The sequence below is a fragment of the Ostrea edulis genome, chromosome 4 (assembly GCF_947568905.1).
Source record: "Ostrea edulis chromosome 4, xbOstEdul1.1, whole genome shotgun sequence".
NCBI lineage: Eukaryota > Metazoa > Mollusca > Bivalvia > Ostreida > Ostreidae > Ostrea > Ostrea edulis.
In genome coordinates, this window is record NC_079167.1 from 80184165 (window position 1) to 80206654 (window position 22490).

At 33.9% G+C, this 22490-nt stretch overlaps 2 long non-coding RNA genes and 2 other non-coding genes across 6 annotated transcripts in view; all 4 read left to right on the forward strand.

Moving 5' to 3' along the window:
* Positions 1–399: 399 nt before the first annotated feature.
* LOC125671736 (uncharacterized) lies at positions 400–4625 on the forward strand. Its single transcript, XR_007368732.2, has 2 exons — positions 400–2410; positions 4012–4625. It is a non-coding gene; the product is annotated as an uncharacterized LOC125671736 (long non-coding RNA).
* A 3553-nt stretch (positions 4626–8178) lies between these two features.
* LOC125670730 (uncharacterized) overlaps positions 8179–22490 on the forward strand; it is a 42926-nt gene continuing 28614 nt past the window's right edge. For all 3 annotated transcript variants that reach the window (XR_007368377.2, XR_007368375.2, XR_007368376.2), the window contains exon 1: positions 8179–8715. This is a non-coding gene — a long non-coding RNA (uncharacterized LOC125670730). The remainder of the gene's footprint in view (positions 8716–22490) is intronic.
* Positions 10850–11013, forward strand: LOC130054466 (U1 spliceosomal RNA). The gene has a single exon (XR_008802782.1). It is a non-coding gene; the product is annotated as a U1 spliceosomal RNA (small nuclear RNA).
* LOC125672464 (U1 spliceosomal RNA) lies at positions 19267–19430 on the forward strand. Its single transcript, XR_007369001.2, has one exon. It is a non-coding gene; the product is annotated as a U1 spliceosomal RNA (small nuclear RNA).

The window sequence follows — 22490 nt, forward strand, 5'->3', positions numbered from 1 at the left end:
CAATAATTTTTCAACCAATGTAAAATGAAATGATATTTCTATTCTTTGGCTTATTTTCTGATTTTTTTCTTTTACATACGTGTTACCTTTAGAGCCTTCGGTCCACCCGAGCTTCGCTCGGTATAAATTAACGTCAAGCTGTGAGAACATAATTTCGCGAGTGCTCTGTTGATCAAGAGTATTTACATGTATTTTAGCAATATAGAAATAAAATTAAAAACGGGTAATTGTGTTTCGCGAGTGGTGCTTCTCGCGAAATTACGCTATAATAAATTATATGAAAGGTGAAGATAACGAACAGTGATCAATCGCATAACTCCTATAAGCAATACAAAATAGAGAGTTGGGCAAACACGGACTCCTGGATATACCAGAGGTGGGATCAGGTGCCTAGGAGGAGTAAGCATCCCCTGTCGACTGGTCACACCTGCCATGAGTCCTATATCTTGATCAGATAAACAGAGCTATCCGTAGTTAAAATTAGTGTGCCGAGAACGGCCTAACAATCGGTATGAAACAAGGCAGACCGCATTTGACCCAGTGATAGGTTGTATTGGCAAACTAGATTGTTATAACGATCATAGAATTTGCAAAATGCTGACTTTAAACGAGACTGTTGAAACCCCTGTATCATCAACTTGTTTGTCAGTAGCTTGCCTCGATTTAAAAAAGGATCATACACAGAACAAGATCTTGCGTATCGAATCAATTGAGAGAGATAAACACCAAATGCAAGTGATAATGAAATATTGCTACATAGGTATGGGAAGTTGACGATGGAGAACCTGAAATTATTCCGTTTGTCATTTTGTTGAATTGTTAGTTTGCCGTTAATATCTACTTTTAATAAGATATCTAAGTATGAAGCAGGAGTGGACGACTCTGGGATGTCTTATTTCGAGTCAACAGGGATATATCGAATCGACATATGAGTGAAAATTATATTTGTTAATAGATAAAACGTCGTCGATATATTTAAATGTCGAATTGAAGGCCTTAGCAAGATATTTTTTCTTCTCACGTAGAAGTTTATGAATAACGTCTGCTTCATAAGAATATAAAAACAGGTCAGCTAACAATGGAACACAATTCGTCCCCATGGGAATGAGGAACTCCAGCATATTTTTATTTCAACTTCAGAGTACTTGTACGTGGAATCAGAGTGGTGTTTAAGTAATTATTGTGGATGACTGATCACTAGATATGAATATTTCGTTTTCCATTTTTGTTTAAGAAGCAACTGTCTGTGATGTCAAAAAGTTTTTGATTCATCGTGAGGAATGGTGTCGTAAAGTTTTGAATAGTCATAGGTTTTGATGTTGTTGATTCGAGAAAAGTTTTGCGATTTGAAATTTACAAAACATTCTTCAGACATCACTTCTGGCGTATGTAGTCGCACAGTACGTTTGAAGTTTCTCCTTCACAGCTGTTAATATTTTTGTGAGGAGCAAAGATAGGGCTTGGTAGAACATTTATTGGATCCAGCAGTGTATCTTTATTTGTAAGGATTTTTATGAAGTTTAGGAATCCAGTATAGGTACGGTAACTCATATTCATCCGACCCATTGACTGGGATATAAAATGTGTCTAAAAATGAAGCATGGTTTTAAAGAAATTCATCTTTTGAAAGGGCAGTTGGAATATAAGTACGATCACCAAAAGTGGAAGAGTTTTTAAAAACTACATAACTGCATGTCAGATATAAAGGAATAAGAATGGGACTGCAACAATACAGCACAATGAAATGAAATTCAATGACAGTATGACTTAAGATCATTATGAAAATGAAACCCTATAATATTAAGATCAATAACTAAAGTTTCATGTGTTTGCTTTTTTTTTTTTTTTTTTAATTATCATTATTATCTAGAGTAATATGCAGAGTCTTAGAAATGAACGAAATAAAGTATTAATAAGATTTAGAAATTTGCACTACGAACGGTCATTGAGAAAAACACGTGTACTGGATAAAAAGTTTAAAAGTCAGGGAGAGCACCTTTTTAGAAGTAGGTTTTTAACAGTTTTAAAAAACGTTTATGTTTTTGGCAGCTGTAATACTGATTTTTAGAAATATTGTGATCACTGGACTTTTTGTAAGTGGCATGCGCTTCTCGTAAAAGGAAACAAAACTGAAAATAACTATAAATAGTTCATCAAATTTTTTCTCTCTGTCACATTCTATTCTTAAACATGAACTCTATGTTTAAATCTGTGTTGCATCATTAAAAGAAAATTGTGTCGCGCCTTTGTGAGATTATTATACAAATACACCAAAATTAATCCAAGTGATTGCATATGTACTGGTCAGCTTAGAGATGACGACGCACTACCTTCTTCGGAACCGAGGTTAAAATACTTTAATTTTGTTATTGGAAATTAAAACACAAGGCTTCATTTAGCGAGACACAAGGTAAGAATTTTCGTTTTTCAAGTCTATATTTTAGTCATAAAATTTTACAAAATAATTTATCACAAAGAGAGGAATAAATATTGCACTTTTGATGAGGTTGTTCCCACTCAAACATTGTATTTTGTAGTGTTTAACTCCATCGACAAAAGATTATCTCTTCAAAAGATTGATTGATTGATTGTGTATTGTTTAATGTCCCTCTCGAGAATATTTCACTCATGACGTCACCACTGCCGGTGAGGGGCTGCAAAAGTTAGGTCTATGCTCGATGCTTTCGGCCTATTCTTTATCATGACACACATGTTATGATCTCTGTTTTACGGTATCATCCGAAAGACCGCCCTATCTAGTCGCCTTTTACGACAAGCTAGGGGTACTGAGAATCTATTCTAACTTGCATCTCCACGGAACTCTCTTTCAAATAATGATACTATTGATGCATATTGATGTTATATTTAAATAAATTCATGTTTATAAAAGACAACTTACACAGGTGTCGGATACAGTTTTTACTGCACAAATATTCTTCTATTAGTTAAGCCGTTCTTGGCACACTGATTTTGACTGCGGATAACTCCGTTTACCTGATCAGGATATAGGGCTCACGGCGGATGTGACCGGTCGACAGGGGATGCTTACTCCTCCTAGGCACCTGATCCCACCTCTGGTGTATCCAAAGTTCCGTGTTTGCCCAACTATCTATTTTGTATTGCTTGTAGGAGTTATGAGATTGATCACTGTTCGTTATCTTCGCCTTTCATGTGCAAGTACAACTAAATAAAAAAAAAATGAAATAATATTTAGACTTTAAACTTACGACTTAGTTTCGCATTTTATGGGCAACCCGAGCTCTTCCAATAAATACGATATTCAGGATGACTGCATTTCGAAAACATTTTTTTTTACAAAAACTATTATGTTAGATAAAAAGGATATTCACTTGCAGAGATAGGTTGGTGATTATGAAGTTCTGAACAATATATAAATCCATCTCCCTTCCCTATTCGAGATAATGTATTGTACAAATATCCCCAGGTCACGCATATTTAAGAATTGTCTTTTCTTTTTTTCCATTGAAAATATAAATGGTAAACTACTATATGGTTCTAATTACATGCATAATGATGTCTTAAATCATTCTACACACATAGAATTTTTACAACATTTTTATAGAATATAATATCATCTTAGTTTGTCATCCTTGTTACATATTAGAAATCGATTTACTGTAATAAATCAAATGTTCATCACACGTGTTTCCGGATTGTCCGTCGTCTACACTAAGTAACTATGAGTTCACTGTAAACTCCGATAGTCTACATGCTCAGCCGAAATATCTTATACGTATAGATACAGTATTGCGCCATCTATGGAGACACCGTATCAAGCATATTTGTGGTTTTGAACCAAAATTGTAACATCATATCGGACAATAGACAAATGAATGTATGATCTCAATAGACAAATGATTGTATGATCTCTCAATAGACAAATGATTGTATGATCTCAATAGACAAATGATTGTATGATCTCTCATGTACGATTGTGATGCAGATTTATCTACAGAAACAATACTAATGTTTGGTTCTGTTTCTTTTCAGAATTAAAATGATGCTGCCGTTTGGGAGAGGATTCAACATGATATATATACTTCTCTTGCTTTTAATCATGCTGCCAACTGGATCATTTTCCCCAATATTTTCACGTATTGAAAACAATTCAAATTCTAAATTAGTTGTTTATATGTCCCAACACAATTGTAATAATGTTAGAAACGAAACAATGACATATTGTTTTCGGTATTTACCAAGGAAGAATAAAAGGAATAGAGATGCATGTCTGCGAAAGGCGAATGAGGAACAAAGGAAGTGCTTTGAGAGAATGCCATTAAAAAAATGATGTTTGATTGCTTTCAATTAGTTCTTATCATTTCTTTTTTTACTTGTAAGAAAGATGGTACCCGTGTGTAAGAGATTTGAAATGAATGTAGTCCAATATACTTCATCTTATCATTATTCCTCATTCGAAACATGGGGAAACTAGTCAGTGATATTGTTATTTGTGTAAATTATTTATATTGGAATCAGGACCGATGTGTTGTTAACTGGTGCAATGATAGGACAATATTTCATTATTTCCTGATCCCCTCGCCTTTGTTTGTGAACCTCTATTTCCGTCATTTGTTTCCTTTAATAAATGAGAGATTTTATCTTCACATATTATTGCTGTTCTTGGGTTACATTAAGCAAACACAAGTATCGGTGAGCTGTTTTCTTGTAAGGAAAACAGTATAGATATAAAATATTTCTAACCTCCCATCAGATTCCCATGGTTGGTTGGTTGTATATTGTTTAAAGTCTCCCTCCAGAAATTTTCACTCATATGGAGATGCCCCCATTACAGATGAAGGGCAGTAAAATGAAGGCCTATGCTCTATGCTTATGGACTGTGACCAGGGAGGTATCTTTATCGTACCACACTTTCTCGAACAATCCATGACGGTTGACGTATCACCCTCTGCCTGATTTTTATGTGGAACTGTACTTAAGTCCTTGTAAGAATTTAAATAGACTACGCACAGGTGCGAAATGCAATTAGGTTTTTTTTTAATCAACACAATTGCACAAATATATATTCTAGTAAAACATAACTACATGAAAAGTGTTATAGAGAGTCACAAAAATTTATGTCTTTGTAAATAATTTGCCCAAAATACCAAACATCATTATCTCTTTGGGGTATTACGGGGCAAGACATTGTAACATTCCGCCGCGGTGGCCGAGAAGTTCGAATCCCGGCCGCGACAGACCTAAGTCGTTAAAATAGGTAGTGACAGTTCCATTGCCAAACGCTCGGCATCAGGTGTGAATGTCACGTGTCACGGGTTCTCGGAGATGGCCTTAAAAACGGATGTCCCGTGTCACAGTAGGTGTGGCACGCTATAAAAGAATCATCACTGCTCAATGGCCGTAAGCGCCGAGCATAGGCCTAAATTTGAAGCCCTTCACCGGTCTTGGTGACGTCTCCATATGAGTGAAAAATTCTCGAGCGAGATGTTAAGCAAGATACAATCAATCAATCAATGTAACATTAAATTTTCGAAATCCATACTTCCTCTGTTGGTTTCTCCCACAATATCAATGAACAGTCTTCGTATCGCCCTTATTCACAAATAATTTTCCTATTCTAACTGCCTGCACCAGTAAAGACCGATGCCAAGGTCATAGTATATTATCATATTGTCCTTAGTACATATCCTGAATTAAGATGTGGATAAATATGCAATATCAAAGTGAACAATAAGTCAATATTTATAATAAACAGCTCTCTCTATATATAATTCAATGTCACATTCAGATATCTCGCGATAATGCCGAGACTTACTGTTACTCCGTACAGTACGAAGTGCAATGAGATGCTTCTCCGGGAACCTTTACTACGCTGCGCCAAAAACCCTCTCCAAAATTAGGGTCTATGGCCAATAATTTATGCCTCGACACTTGTATTCTTATACTGAGGTAAGACGATATCGCAATTTAGTTTCATTGAAATGGTGATCAGTAGCGTAGCTTCCATTGAGGCAACCGAGGCAGCTGCCTCGGTAAAAAAAAACAACGCCTTTTACGTTGTTAAAATGTCGATAGCTTCTGGGGGGCGCAGCCCCCCAGACCTCCTGCCTCGGTAATATTCGAACCCAAGCTACGCCTATGGTGATTTACCAACCATTGCATTTTTTTAAATGTCTTTAACGATTTCATTTATGTAAAAGCTATGTTATTATGGTTATACTGTTACCAAAAGTCGCATCAAATGAGAATATTGAGCCCAAAGTTGTGGACCTGCGCAGTAATACCTTTTTCGTGAGTTTGACAGTCGGGTGGGAGGAACAATTATCGACAGTGCATCTTCAACGGCTGAAAATCATTTCATTACATCCATGTCAAAGCTTAACCTAGTTGCGTGTGGAATTCATTTTAAATATGATTTGATAAGTACATGAACATCCTCATCGTAATCTACAACCAGGATCATTTCCATGATGTTTATTTTTGTGTGCTTGCATGTGTTTATTTTACATGTGTAGAGTATACATGAAAAAGGGATTTAATTATCTGTTTTTCAACTTTCGTTTTTGCCATTACCGATCACCGTCTTTCAGGTGAAATAGATAGGTTGAACATTACTACCCAAAGTGAAAGAAAATGCCACCATTATTTCTTTCCGCTTCTATATTAAAGTTAAATAAGCGTATACGATGTAAAATGACATACTTGTACATAAACCCCTTTCCCGGCCGTGGCTCAATTCCCAATCCCTGAATAGGGAATTCTGTAAATTCCTGTATAGGGAATTCTGTGAATCCCTGCATAGGGAATCCTGTGAATCCCTGCAGAGGGGATCCTGTAAATTCCTGTATAGAAAAACCTTTAAATTCCTGTGTAGGAAATCCTGTAGGAAGTCCTGTGAATTTCTGCATAGAGAGTCCTAAAATTCATATCTGATCACATTTTCCTTGCATGTAAACATATCTAAGTTGCATATTGACATATTTATGTTGCATGTCAACATAACTATTTTGCATGTTAACATAATCAATGGAAAAATAATTTGTATTTAGGCGGTAGAAGAATGACAACACACGGTTTCTTTAACATTTCGTTTGAAAAACAAGTATGTTTGTTTGTGAAATTCCTAATGTTGGTCAAAAATTTATAAATAGGTTAGAAGTTTATGACACAATATGTCTGAAATATTTATTTTCAATATTGTTTTAAAAATTTTACTCATTGGGACTCGGCGAAAAATGCAGTCGCTGATCAAAGTATTGCGTACAATTATACACGTGATCAAAATGTAATATACTTACAGTGGCGGATCTAGAAATTTCTGAACGGGAAGGGGGATGGATAGGTGTCTGGGGGCTGTCTTGAGGTCCTCAGTGGGTCCAGGGCGAAATCTGATAGGAGACAGGGGGACTATTAATTTACTGAGTTATTATAGGATTAAACATTCTTTTTGAAGAATTTGTCGATGCACATGTGTAAACTTTAATAATTTTGCTCACAAACTGAATAAAATGCGAAGCACTTTTATTTTAAGTTTGTGAGTGAAGTGTCCGGAGTTTGCACATCTATACATTCCTCAAAAAGAAAGTTTGATTCTTATGATTCCAAGTCGTTCCCTGTATTACAAATTTCAAAAATTTGAATAATCTCCACACTCTGTAGGAACGTATGTATACATAGCGTTTTTTAATTTATTGGTGTGTAAATTCTCGTTTGGCTTTATTCTTTGTCCAATCAAAACAATTGTAATAAATAACATTGGACTTGTGACAAAATAAGACGTATACATTCCAGAGTTTTGGACATCTATAAACAGTGGGTCGTAGGAGGAGGGGGGGGGGGGGGGGGGGCTCTGGGTCCGCAACTGACTTTTTGCAAGAAGAAATAAATATAAATCTTAGATACCGATAAAGAACATAACACCGAATATATAAGATCACAAATACAATACATATATACAATGAACATTATTCAGTACTCATCATGGGGGGGGGGGGGGGGGGGGGGGGGGGGGGGGGGGGGGTCATCTGAAATGGAAACACGTATGTAACACAATATCTTGTTTTGTTAGTTATAGTACTATGGTTCAAGTGGTAGCATGAGACGGTACTTATCCACTTCTACCAAAAGCAACATATACAATATCAATTTAAAAAACCACCATCTAGTATATATACCTCACATGTAACTGTTAAAGTCAATGTCAAACCATTTTTATTCACAAATTTCGTGAGAAACTTTTTAAAATAAGACTATGTGTAGAGTATAATCTGATGCAGAGGGCTGCAGGAGATAGGACAATTGGATTATGTAAGATACATGTACCCACTTCTACCCAAAGCAGCACATACAATTACATAAGCAGTACCTTCGACAGAAAGTTTATGCCATGCTTGTTATAGGAGAGGGTTATTAACTTGTGACATAGTGGTAATTTAGTGAAGTTTGTTCATAGTGAGAATAATATTACACTTTAGTCTCATTTGCTGTACTCATGGTACTTGGATCTTAGAAACAATATTCAATTTAGCGTGATTTCCCGACACACAGATCTACAGGAAATTACACCAATCTCATCGCGCGCTCTATGCCTCGTGCAGCACGTGCAGAGGACACACTGCGGCAGACAACGTGACACGCCCGCCCTCATCGTTAGAAGTGGAAAATGAGGATGCTTTCAAATGTCGGATGGATAATACATATCGATAATGATACGCTGAAAGTGTCCCTGGTAGTAAGGTAGGTAGATTTACAGTAACATTTTGTTTTGATAGAAGCATGTGACATTTCAGATTTCGTACTAGCAAACGCTGTGCTTAGAGGGGAAATCCTCGGCATCGGCATTCACCCAACGAACCGAACTTCGTGTCATTTGTAGGCAAATTTATTCTGCTTTACGTACATGTAGGCCGTTTTTAAAAAAAAATATCAAGTACTTCACGGTTACAGAAATGGAATGAGAGGAAATCCAAGTCCACATTTAACTTCTCAGCCTGGCCATTTAGAACAAGAATATAAACATTATCTACAAAGCAGTTCGCAATAGCGAGAGCGTTAAGTGCACGTGTACTGCAACGCTAGCATCCGTAAAACAAAACTCTGATAGAAGAGTTAGGCCTAGGAAGTCATATTAGAATGAGATTATATTTCAGCAAGTACAATTACACAAATCGAAGGGAAACGAACTAAATGATTGGTATGCCCTTCCGACAAATTTATTTCAAATTGTGAACACCTTAATCAGGTGAAAAATGAAAATGATAATGAATTCAAGACAAGAGGTATAAATTGAACTTTATTTTTGTTGGGGCTCTGTACCATTATTTAGATGATCATGTTATGGTGAATTGGCCGTGTATTGAAGAACCATGGGTCGTCTTTGACTCAACAAATGACGGAAACTCAAAGGATGCAACGTGACCCTAACCAGAAAGTGCGGAGATACAGAGGCATTAATAACTTTTTTTTATAGGTATAAACAACTTCATTTTTTTTCATGAAAATTGTGTGTAGGCCCGGGCTTTTGTGCTACCGTTGGTGTTACGCCTCATGTGCACCATTTGTATGATGTCAAATACCAATGCTGTTCTGCTGTTTATTTTTGGGGTCACAAGAAAGGGGCCCGTAGTCCCAGCCCCTTCTAGATCCGCCACTGATCAAGCAGTATGAGGAGATAGCAATGAAACAATTTAAAGAATCGGAGGAAATATTAAGAGGAACACCCCCTCCCCCTTTACTACGGTATCTCGTGGCGACTGGATTCCTATGCTGTACGATAATTCCAAATTGTATTTCACTAATTTTCCAATATGATTTAATTATTATTTAGGTTGTCAAGAAAATTAAGACACCTTTTATATTCCCAAGAATGATTTTCAGCAGGTGCTCCCGTCAAACCTGGGAACATGTGTAAACGTGTTTCAATATGGACGGTCACTGTTGCCATGCAAATGAGATTTATGTGAATGACGGTTTACAAATCAAAATACCGGCTCACTTGTTACTTTTGACATTACGTACATTATTTTAGGGCTAAATCATCGTCAGTTACCCACGGGTGCTTCTAATCGATTATTTTCTCCTTCGTTTCACTCATCCGAATAATTAATATTTCTAGTCTAAGTCTCTTAGTAAATAAACAACAGAACAAAGATGTAGTATGTGTTGAGCGCCTATCAACCAGTTTATTTCGTCATATTTACAAAAACACGCGACTTTGCTAGCGATGCACTGGTAGCAGGCCCCAAAATTTGTTTCCGAATACAATCTTCAAAATTAAACATACATGAAAAGAAAAAACGTGTTCGAAATATGGTTGAATGCTCGTCGATGACCACTTTGCGCCTGACCAACGTCTTATATTGTGAACCTAACTATATTTATAATATTTTGACCGCCGGTAAAATGTTAGAGTTATCGATCTTGATTTTAACGTGCCCCGCAAAAATAAGTTAAATTGGTTAAAAGAAATTCATTATTTATAGTAATTTTACAGAAATGTCACACATTTCAAATGATTACTAAATGTATGTTAGGAAGAGCAAAACATGAATGATTAATGTACAAAAAACAATCTTTGTAAAAAAAAAAAAAAAAATTAAAGGAAAGATAATCGGTGCTTTACTTTATTCCTCTCAAACACAGAAAAACATTTTTGAAATACAATCAACTAGATAAAAGTATTCAAATTTTCAAAAAGTTATATAATACTATAAATATTTTATTAATATAAATCTTATGTAGTAATATTAATTCATTGTTATGAGAAACACTTTAAAATATTTATATCAATGACAATATTATTATAATTTATAATCTTTAAAAACATTACTGGTGCACTAAATACATATACTATTCTGAAAAATGTCAAATCATACTTACCTGGTGCAGGGGATACCATGATCAGCAAGGCGGTTCCCCCAGATCGAGGCCTTACCATTGCACTCCGGTTTGGCTGAAGTCTGCGATAACCCCAAATGCGGGTTACTCGGGCACGTAATTTTTTAGTGTAGGGGTCTGCGTTCGCGCTAACCCCTGGTCAAATACAATATAAGAAAGACGAAAAGGACTTAGATCCTGTACAGGCTGTAGACAAAATTACGCCAAGGTTCAACCATGAGGGCGATTACCTGACATAAATTGTAAAACTGAAACTTTTTTCCCAGGGGAGTGGGTTTCACTTTATTGTTGTTATTTTTTCCTCAAAGGGTCAAATTATACAATGTTTGCGTGTCTAGCATATAATACCAATTAACGTTTTAAAATAGGTCGCACAATCGAATTAAAAAAAAAAAAAGAATCTCCATAAATCTCTATTTAATATCAAAAGGGTGATGATGTCCGCAGATTTTGGGTAATTTCTGTAATAACGATAAGGTATAGGGCGCGTTATAACAAATTCACATTGTACAGAATCGTAGTCTATATTAACCCTTTTATATATAAACGATATCGGTATTAAATACTATGATATCCATTCCAAAGCCTGCGATTAATCAATTCGATCATAAGATTAATTCTATTAAAGGGACATGGACACGGTTTGAGCTGAGAATTTTCAAATATTATTATTATTTTTTAATGTTTAGAATGATTTATAACCAAGATATTACTATTGATGATCAGCAAAAATAGTCAAAGTACATGGGAGATACAGAAGTCACAAGTCCTTGTTATGTAAACAAGATTCGGGCCATGTTTTTGTTTACATGTACATAGGTATAGTCTCGTTTATAAGTATTTTTATGCCCCCGAGGTCGAAGATGGAGGGGGGGGGTATTGTTTTTGTCCTGTCTGTCATTCTGTCTGAAACTTTAACCTAATAACCACAGGGGCCCGTTTTGGGCCCGAACCCTGTGATACCATAAATATAGAACGGGGTCTAACTCTGACCCACATTAAAAAAAAACGAACCACTCGCTTCAAATGCCTAAAAATGTCCGAAATCTTCCACACTAGTCTGAATTTCGCTGCTGTCACAGGCAAGAAACGACTCCGTGACCTGGACCGGTAAATGTCCTAGTAAAAATAAACAAGTGAAATCGAGAGAACGATGACGTATATCTTTGTTATTTTAAGAACCTGTGACTTGAAATTTGGCATGCAAGTAGTTAAAACATTAATCTATGCAAGAAGACCGGCAAATTACGCATAGCATACCAAATTTAAGATTTTTTAGGCATTTGAAGCGAGTGGTTCGTTTTTTATCTGGGTCAGAGTTAGACCCCTTTCTATATTTATGGTATCACAGGGCTCGGGCCCAAAACGGGCTTAGCCCCTGTGCTAATAACTTTTGAACAGTAAGTGTTAAAGCTTTATTTTGATATTTCACATGAGTATTCCTTGTGGCAAGACCTTTCCGTGGGTACCAACATTTTAGACTCTCTGACATTGATCTTGAAGTTAGACCTATTTTTTGAAGACTTTAACCTTGCAATAACTTTTGAATAGTAAGTGCTAGAGCTTTGATATTTCACATGTTGACCAGCTACCTAACATGTCTACGTCAAAAACGAAATCATTTGAAGCTTGGAGTTTTCGGGTCGTATGGGGCTTTAATGATTATTTGAAGGTATGTTTGGACGCAAGTATAGTAGGAAATTATGTTAAGAATTTTTTTATATTAAATTTATGAGAGAGCAATACAAGAATACGACGATATCAGGCAGGGCCGTAAATTACATGGAGGCGGAGGAGGCAGCTGCTTCCTCCAACTTTTGAGCCAAAAAAATTAAAATTTAAAGTTCATTAGAATTTATGTTGTTTCCAATAACTAAGAACATGATACCTCCCTTAAAAAGCATTCCAAATCTTTCTTTTAGAATGAGTTAGTCAAGTAACATCTTAGAAGGCCCTAGAATCAAGGATTTTGCACGAAATGTGTTCAGTGTGCACAAAATGTGCTCAGCGTCTGGGGGCCTCGGATTACAGGATTTCTCCAAAATTACTTCAACACTAGCCCCCATAAATCTAGTAAGAAAATGTATGACCCCCGCCTAATTTCCTGCCTCCTCCAAATTGAAGGTTAATTTACGGCCCTGTCAGGCCTCAACCGTGCGCAGCTTTTTGTGTGCCGTAAATCGAAGGTTTTTATAAGGGGTTGATCTGTATTTCTCTGTTCCGTCAAAATATTTTTTCAGAGAGCTACAGTTCTGTAGCTAACAAAAACATGGCGCGTGCCTTGTTTACATAACAAAGAATTGCAAGTGCTGTATCTCACTTCGAACTCAACACCTGATATTCAAATTCTGGTTGACCATTAGAAATACTTTGTAAACAATAATAATGGAAAAATAAAGTTTGAAAATTTTCAGCTCAAATCGTGTCCATGCCCCTTTAACATGTTTGCTGCATAAAAAATGTTTTTATAATCATATTGAAATGATAATATATTTTATGAACATTGTATCCAGTAATATACGGAAGCCCATTAGTGCAAACCAAAACTAAATAAAAACAAAATTATTATATAAAATACGAAAATATTAAATAAAAAACGAAAATATTAAATAAAAAACGAAATTATTATATAAGAAACAATTTTTATATAAAAAACGAAATTAATAAAAACGAAAATATTAAATAAAAAACGAAATTAATATTTAAAAAATCCAAAATTTGATAAAAAACGAAATTATTAAATAAAAAACGAAATTAATATTTAAAAAATCCAAAATTTGATAAAAAACGAAATTATTAAATAAAAAACGAAATTAAGAACAGTTTTTAATATTATAATGTGTGTGTCAGTAGAGCTTAACAAGCTCCTAATTCTTCGATTTACTGCGATTTGATCATCGCCAATGGAGTTTTACAGAAACCTAATGACATTACAAATTAGCCAACTTATCCATTCACTACACGTTTATCAACTATGTTTCCTGAAAGGTCACAAACCTCGTGTATCGGATTACAGGATTTCTCCAAAATTACTTCAACACTAGCCCCCATAAATCTAGTAAGAAAATGTATGGCTCCCATCAGCCACATACCTCAACAATCACTAATTGACTCTACACTAATTAAGTGTTTCGGCGGTGTGAAAATTGAGCTAATTGATTGGATTGATCGATAGATTGAATTTTCGCTGCATGCAGATTCGCCTCATCAGAAGTCTATTTGCACTTCACAATTATTATCATGCAGTTTGATTATTCTGAAATGAGGGTGTGAGCATATCCCTTAAATATTTATTGCGTTGGTATGAGCCACACGATAGGTACAATGTAGAACAGAGAAAACGTCTTTGTCTCTCTGGAGGATGTGCCAGTAATTTAAAAGCTTTTGCTTTGTGGGTTGTATTTGGTGATAAAAACCAGGGGTATACCCGGTTTTTTGCTTTTATTTACACCCGATATCAAGTACCACTTGTACTGTTTTTATTGATTTAATTATCACTATAGCCCATCTTTAGAGGGTTTGTTTTGAAATCTTTAAGAATTTCTTCAAATAATTCAATTAATTTATTCACTCAAATCATTCATACAATGGTACACGAGGTACATAAATATACAAGTTAGTATTTAAACAACATTGCCAAGGGTACAAGTATATAACTAATACATACACATGTATGTGCATTAGCACAAAATAAAGGTAGAGGACAGAATGCATATAATTTGATATATATACATCTTAGGAAGGACAGCAGACTAACTCATGGATATACATAGTTGGGTTTTTTTTAAAAACTGTCTTATCGCAATTCACCTTTGAATTAGAACGCTTTGGCCGATATAGCATTGCGTTGTGTGACGACACAATTGAATCTGTTTGTAATACAATTGCAAAATGCAACAGAAACTCTCATTGGTTCATGTGTATAAGTCCGCCCAAATTCCCTTATACGGGAGTAGTCAGCATTTGAAAACATGACGGCCAGATGCTAGATTGAAAAAAAAAAACTTCAAAGGAAGAAAAAGAAAAAGTTATATTCTTGTGTTGTTGTCTCATAAATTTAATATAAAAAAAATCCTAACATATTTTCCTACTATACTTGTGTCCAAACATACCTTCAAATATTTATTAAAGCCCCATACGACCCAAAAACTCGGATCACAGTTTTTGATGATTTCGTTCGTAGACGTATGTTAGGTAGCCAGTCAATTCGAATCCCAGTTCATTTCCATATTGGCACAATAGCGTCTAGATGTGTACTAATACCCCACACATATTTTAGCTAAATTGTTTAAATAATATACCACCCCAGTCCTATTAAGGTAGGTCCTTAGTCCTGGATTTTTGGGGTTTAGGTAGCATTTTTTTGTTTGGAATCAATAAATTAACATTCAGAGTAATGAAAAAAGGCAAAACAGTTAAGAGTTTCCATATTAATTTTCATTACATACACCACTAAAGTCATATACCCCGATGTAGATTTTTATGAAATTCATTGGAAACAGTTATTTGTTGTTATTTTAATATAAAAACAACAAAATATTTTTTGAATTGCATTTATTTATCGGGAAACATGTCAATAACTAAAACACATGTCATTTTCAATATGTTCATCAAGTTTTAGATTAATATGTGGAAAAATATTGAATTAGTGTTATTCCCCAAAATGTTAAAAAACAAACAAATGTGGACGCATTTTCCTTATAGCATGGTTTACATATCATTTTTTCTGTTTATATTAGTAGAGTTACATCTGTTATAGTTATTCATGGGAAAAAATCCATACCTTTCCTTAATAATTTCAAATCTATAGCTTCCAGATTATGTATACTCCCATCAAAAACTGAAGTCTGGCACCATACAGCTGAGCTATTTTAATCACTCGGGATTAAAATTGTATGTAATTTCATGAAAAAACACAGATAATGATTCCTTATCACCTTGGTAAAATGTTTGTCAAAAATAAAGGAAATATATCGCATTATGGACTTGATAAATAATTGAATGAAAACAGAGTTATTGTCCTTGGATTCAATATTTTGAAACATATAATTGACTATTCAAATATAACTAAGAATTTTGAAATATTTTATGGCTAACAAGATTTTTTACAATAACTATTGAAAAAGATTCCAACAAAATTTATGTTCCTATCATTAAATTATTGACTTTGCAAAATCCTATGACGTCACACGAGTGTGGAACTACGTTAAATGATAATTATTGAAATAGCTAAACTCACGGCAGTGCGGCTTTCATTAGTCATGAGCGGCCGCGCCGGCCGGTCTCCATCTAATGTCCTTATGTAGCATTTTCGTTCATCTAGAGCTTATTTTACCTTTACAAAAACTGGTACAAAAATGTTTTAATTTCTATTAATTATTCGTGTTGATAATAAATGAAGAGCGAATACATAACTTACAACCGATTTTATGAATAGATACACTGTACCAATAGCAAGAGTTCAAATTGACCAGCTACCTAACATGGCTACGTCAACAAACGAAATCATTTGAAGCTGCGAGTTTTCGGGTGGTGTGTGGCTTTAATGAATATTTGAAGGTATGTTTGGACGCAAGTATATAGTAGGAAAATATGTTAAGATTTTTTTATATTGAGTTTGTGAGACAGCAACACAAGAATACACCGATTTCAGGCCTCAACCGTCCGCAGCTTTTTGTGACCCGTAAATCGAAGGTTTTTATAAGAGGTGGATCTTTCCAGAGAGCTATGTACATTTCTCCAGTTACACTGAATCCGCTCGAGAAAGTGGGCGGGCTGTAATTGGCCAATGAAAACTCTTGCTGTATTACATCAAACATGTCATTCAAATTGTTCAATCGTCTCATTCAATTGTGTCGTCACACAACGCAATACTATATCGGGTAAAGCGTTCTAATTCAAAGGTGAATTGCGATAAGGTTTCATGTTGTCATTAACTCTCTACATTTCAGTGTATTTGGTACAAGACAATATCTAGGAGCCCAAAATTCTTTCCGTAGAGCGGATAGTAATTTACATTTTAAGATAAAGTGGTATATTCGTCGGCTAATTTACAAGTAAATATGGCAAATGGTTTCACCTTTTATAAATCCCTTATAAACTGAAGGATTATGTGCACTTTTTCGTTCCAATTTGTGGGTTTGGTGTACGTTTTCAAATCTAGAATGCGAGTTGCCTCAAATCACTTTTCTTTATACACCGTACTGCCCAAGAAATGCATTTTATTCACAGATATTTCACATGTGAATTTAAGCAGTTGATGAGAAGAATTTGCTATAGCGAATAAATCATGGCCGGATTTCTTTTTCTTCACCGTGAAACATTATAGGACAAACACCACCAAATGTTTTCCCATAGACTTCCATACAAATTCCAATGACTGTCAATTATTTATTAAGCCAATTTTCAAAAAATCAGTCACCATTCAGCAAAGTTCATCATCTCCCCTTCAAAATTCCACCAAAAAATATATGGCTTGCCGTTGCGTTTTTCCTTCAAATGTTGGCCTGTTTACAACTAGTGTAGATCCGCACTGAATGAAATTGTCCATCCAAATATCACCTCTCCACTCAGATCTTCCCTTATAACTTCTGTATCTTTCTACATATTCTGTTATGTCACCTGTCATTTTTATCACTTATATTTCACTATTAAATTCCATCACAAAGATTTTCTGTTAATGACCAATCAGATCTCCTGTCAACTTTTCTTCTCCGCACAACTTTGGGTGTCCACAATGGCGGCGCCCTGTAGCTAGGCAATTCTGGTGTTTTTCCAATAAAATAAAGCCATGTCATGATAACGCACGTGGTACGTTATGCGATGTTTACCTGGAAATTTGTTTGTAATTTCCTTGGTTATCTGATGTAGTCGGATATCGCATACAGATGGGGAGCATTTAGACCCTTATAACACATCCAAATATCTGTTTTTAAACTTTTGAATTAAATTTAAAAAGTATTATTTCCCAAAATTAATCTGAAGAGAAGGCTCAGATCGCCAGTGAATGATGTATTTATTGCATAGACAGATTTATCCGATTTACTGTAGTATGTTTCTACTGCAGTCATTAATTCCTCAAATTGCATGTGTTGAGTGATGTGATATCATAGGCTAGCTGACCGTGTATAAGTAAGAAAATATATGGCTCCCATCAGTCAGGTACCTCAAAAATCACTTGATTTTACACTAATTTTAAGTTTCGGTGGTGTGATACGGTGTGTACCAGTGTGGCTGCTAAAACTGGTGGCCTTCGTTTATGCCAAGCACTGAATACTTTGCCGTGTCATGTAGAATTGATGACTTATCAGTTCACATCAGTACAGTACGTTTCTTTTCTTATTTAATAATTTCGTTTTTATATAATAATTAATTTCGTATTTTATATAATAATTTCGTTTTTTATTTAGTTTTGGTTTTTTATATAATATTTTCGTTTTTTATTTAATAGTTTCGTTTTTTATTTAGTTTTGGTTTTTTATATAATATTTTCGTATTTTATTTAATATTTTCGTTTTATTTAATAATTTCGTATTTTATATAATAATTTTGTTTTTTATTTAGTTTTGGTTTGCACTAATGGGCTTCCGTAGTAATATGATAAAGGTATGAAAAATATTTTATCTAAACTTTAAATATTATGAATTATCTTTTCCCCCAGAAGTTGGCGACAGCAGTTAACCATTCAAGTGATAGCACTGCTGTACTGAGGTTTTGGAAAAACTGAACGCGAGTTACCGAACCAAGCTGAGAGCCATAGTCAATATTACACAACAACAGGAGGGGGTGGTGGGTAACCACATTCCGGAAATTTAAACTTAATTCTATCAGTAGTCATTCAATTAATTATATTTGATACTGAAATATAATCAACATCGTATCCGTTTCAAGGAAGATAACCAGGTTTTTCTTTATATACATGTACTATATAGTACTTGAAGTAAGAGTTATCGATCTTGTTTTAAAATTTTCTTATTTTCTAGATTTTTTTTTTATTAGTTATGCTGTGCTGTATTTGCGTTGTTTGATAGAATTATACACACCCTTGTCAAATGTTACTGGGGAAAAGTTAGTAACGGATGTTTTAAACCGCTCTATTGGATATACATGTATGATTTTATGGTACGAAATATTTCAGGAAAGATAATCAATATATTGTATATGATTTATATGATATACAATGAAACACATTTTGTGTTATATTCAGTTCAGTTCTAAATATTTTGAATATTTCTACATACAATTAAAAACATTATAGTAGTACCAATGTTAGATGACCATCATGAACATTGTTTGGTGATGAATGTATTTTTTTATAATTAATATTTTAATACACCCTTTAAGAAATTATTAATGTAAAAATATAAGATATACTGTTTTCTGTAGCAATTCATACTTACCTGGTGCAGGGGATACCATGATCAGCAAGGCGGTTCCCCCAGATCGAGGCCTTACCATTGCACTCCGGTTTGGCTGAAGTCTGCGATAACCCCAAATGCGGGTTACTCGGGCACGTAATTTTTAAGTGTAGGGGTCTGCGTTCGCGCTAACCCCTGGTCAAATTCAATATAAGATGCACAAACTTTCTGAAATACAATGTTCTTTTCTTCTCTAAAATTCTGTGAAAATATTCCAAGGTAAATAATACTAATGAAAGGCGAAGTTAACGAACAGTGACCAATCTCATAGCTCCTATAAATTTTAAGAGTAGAGCAAACACGCACTCCTGGATATACCATAGGTGCGTAAATGTTTCTCAATTTCAGATTAGCATCAATTGAGATTCTAACATTGTCTGAACGACGTATACAGATATAGAAAGCATTATTATAATGAGTATACCATGATATCTGAATACATGTTGTTATTATGTTGTACACTAAATGTACCATATAAATACATGTATTATTGTTAGAATACCTTAGTTAAACTTGATTTACACATTTTCTACTTCAATTTTCAACTCTGTATCATGTCGGTACCTTATGCTATGCACTAAAATGTCGGTCTTCATTCAGAAAAAAAAAACGTCTGTTAGTCGGCTCTTATGCTGAATCTTCTAATTCAAATCAGTGCTAAAAATTAAACAGAAATCAACTAAATGACAGAGATTGAAAGAAAAGTTTAACTACTTTCAATTTCTAAAACATGCACCTACCTTCTTGGGGAAAACAAATTAAGTAGCCCTCTATTAGTGTTTAAAGAAAAATGTACAAACATTATTTGTGTCATAAAACATCTACTAAAGTACTCAGTCGAACAGTATGGAAACTTGGCCATTGTATTTTATTTCATAATCAAGAAATAAACCAAATGTTTTCCATCACTATAGATATTAATAAATTACGTGGAGAATAACTATATTAAATTGCTAACATGCAACTATTAAACACTAAATTCTCTAAACATGGAAAATTACTATTTTACAGTAAAATTAAGAAGTATGAATTACAAGAGAATTCGAAATTTCCAATTGTGAAAGTAGTACACTCTTAATTTAATAAAGCTAAGAATATCTGCCCACCCTTTAGACATTGAAAATGGTAGATATTCAAAACTATGTATATTACAAAATACATGTAATGCTGTTGTTGTCTGTTTTGTAAAACTATTGTTGATGATGAGTTACATTTTTGTATGACTGCTTTATGAAATATATAATATGTATTACATTTTCAACAGTGAAATACAATGATTTATCCACTGAATAAAAATCATATTTTCAGTGTGAAAATAACAACTGATTTTGACGTGGTGTATATTAATATACATGATCTAAACCCAGAGAAAATGTATTAAAACAGACAATTCAATGCTTTGTTGTGATCATCCTTTATTTACAGTTTTGTTATGATTATCCTTTATTTACAGCTTTGTTGTGATTATCCTTTATTTACAGCTTTGTTGTGATCATCCTTTATTTACAGCTTTATGATCATCCTTTATTTACAGCTTTGTTATGATCATCCTTTATTTACAGCTTTGTTGTGATTATCCTTTATTTACAGTTTTGTTATGATTATACTTTATTTACAGCTTTGTTAAGATTATCCTTTATTTACAGCTTTGTTAAGATTATCCTTTATTTACAGCTTTGTTAAGATTATCCTTTATTTACAGTTTTGTTATGATTATCCTTTATTTACAGCTTTGTTGTAATTATCCTCTATTTACAGCTTTGTTGTAATTATCCTTTATTTACAGTTTTGTTGTAATTATCCTTTATTTACAGCTTTGTCATGATTATCCTTTATTTACAGCTTTGTTATGATTATCCTTTATTTACAGTTTTGTTATGATTATCCTTTATTTACAGTTTTGTCATGATTATCCTTTATTTACAGTTTTGTTATGATTATCCTTCATTTACAGTTTTGTTATGATTATCCTTTATTTACAGCTTTGTTATGATTATCCTTCATTTACAGTTTTGTTATGATTATCCTTTATTTACAGCTTTGTTGTGATTATCCTTTATTTACAGCTTTGTTGTGATTATCCTTTATTTACAACTTTGTTATGATTATCCTTTATTTACAGCTTTGTCATGATTATCCTTTATTTACAGCTTTGTTATGATTATCCTTTATTTACAGTTTTGTTATGATTATCCTTTATTTACAGTTTTGTCATGATTATCCTTTATTTACAGTTTTGTCATGATTATCCTTCATTTACAGTTTTGTCATGATTATCCTTTATTTACAGCTTTGTTATGATTATCCTTCATTTACAGTTTTGTTGTGATTATCCTTTATTTACAGCTTTGTTGTGATTATCCTTTATTTACAGCTTTGTTGTGATTATCCTTTATTTACAACTTTGTTATGATTATCCTTTATTTACAGTTTTGTTGTGATTCTCCTTATTTACAGCTTTGTTGTGATTATCTTTATTTACAGCTTTGTTATGATTATCCTTTATTTACAGCTTTGTTGTGATTATCCTTTATTTAAAGTTTTGTTATGATTCTCCTTTATTTACAGCTTTGTTGTGATTATCTATCCTTTATTTACAGCTTTGTTGTGATTCTCCTTTATTTACAGCTTTGTTGTGATTCCTTTATTTACAGCTTTGTTGTGATTATCTTTATTTATAGCTTTGTTATGATTATCCTTTATTTACAGCTTTGTTGTGATTCCTTTATTTACAGCTTTGTTGTGATTATCCTTTATTTACAGTTTTGTTATGATTATCCTATATTTACAGCTTTGTTGTGATTCTCCTTTATTTACAGCTTTGTTATGATTATCCTTTATTTACAGCTTTGTTGTGATTATCCTTTATTTACAGCTTTGTTATGATTATCCTTTATTTACACATGTATATGAACTGTTTGTACTTGGTTTATTATATCATTATATGTCTCATATTGTGTAACATGCATGCCAATATGTTAGGTGAATCAATAAATAGATTGAAATTGAATTGAATTGTTAGGCATCATTTTGTGTATAAGAATCCTATTGTATATCAATGTTGGTTTTAGCTCACCTGAGCTTGTCTCATCGCCTGTTATCCGAATGTAAACATTTTTACAATTTTCGACTTATTCTCCAGAACCACTGGGCCAATTTCAACCAAACGTGGCAAAAAGCGTCCTTGGTTGAAGTGCT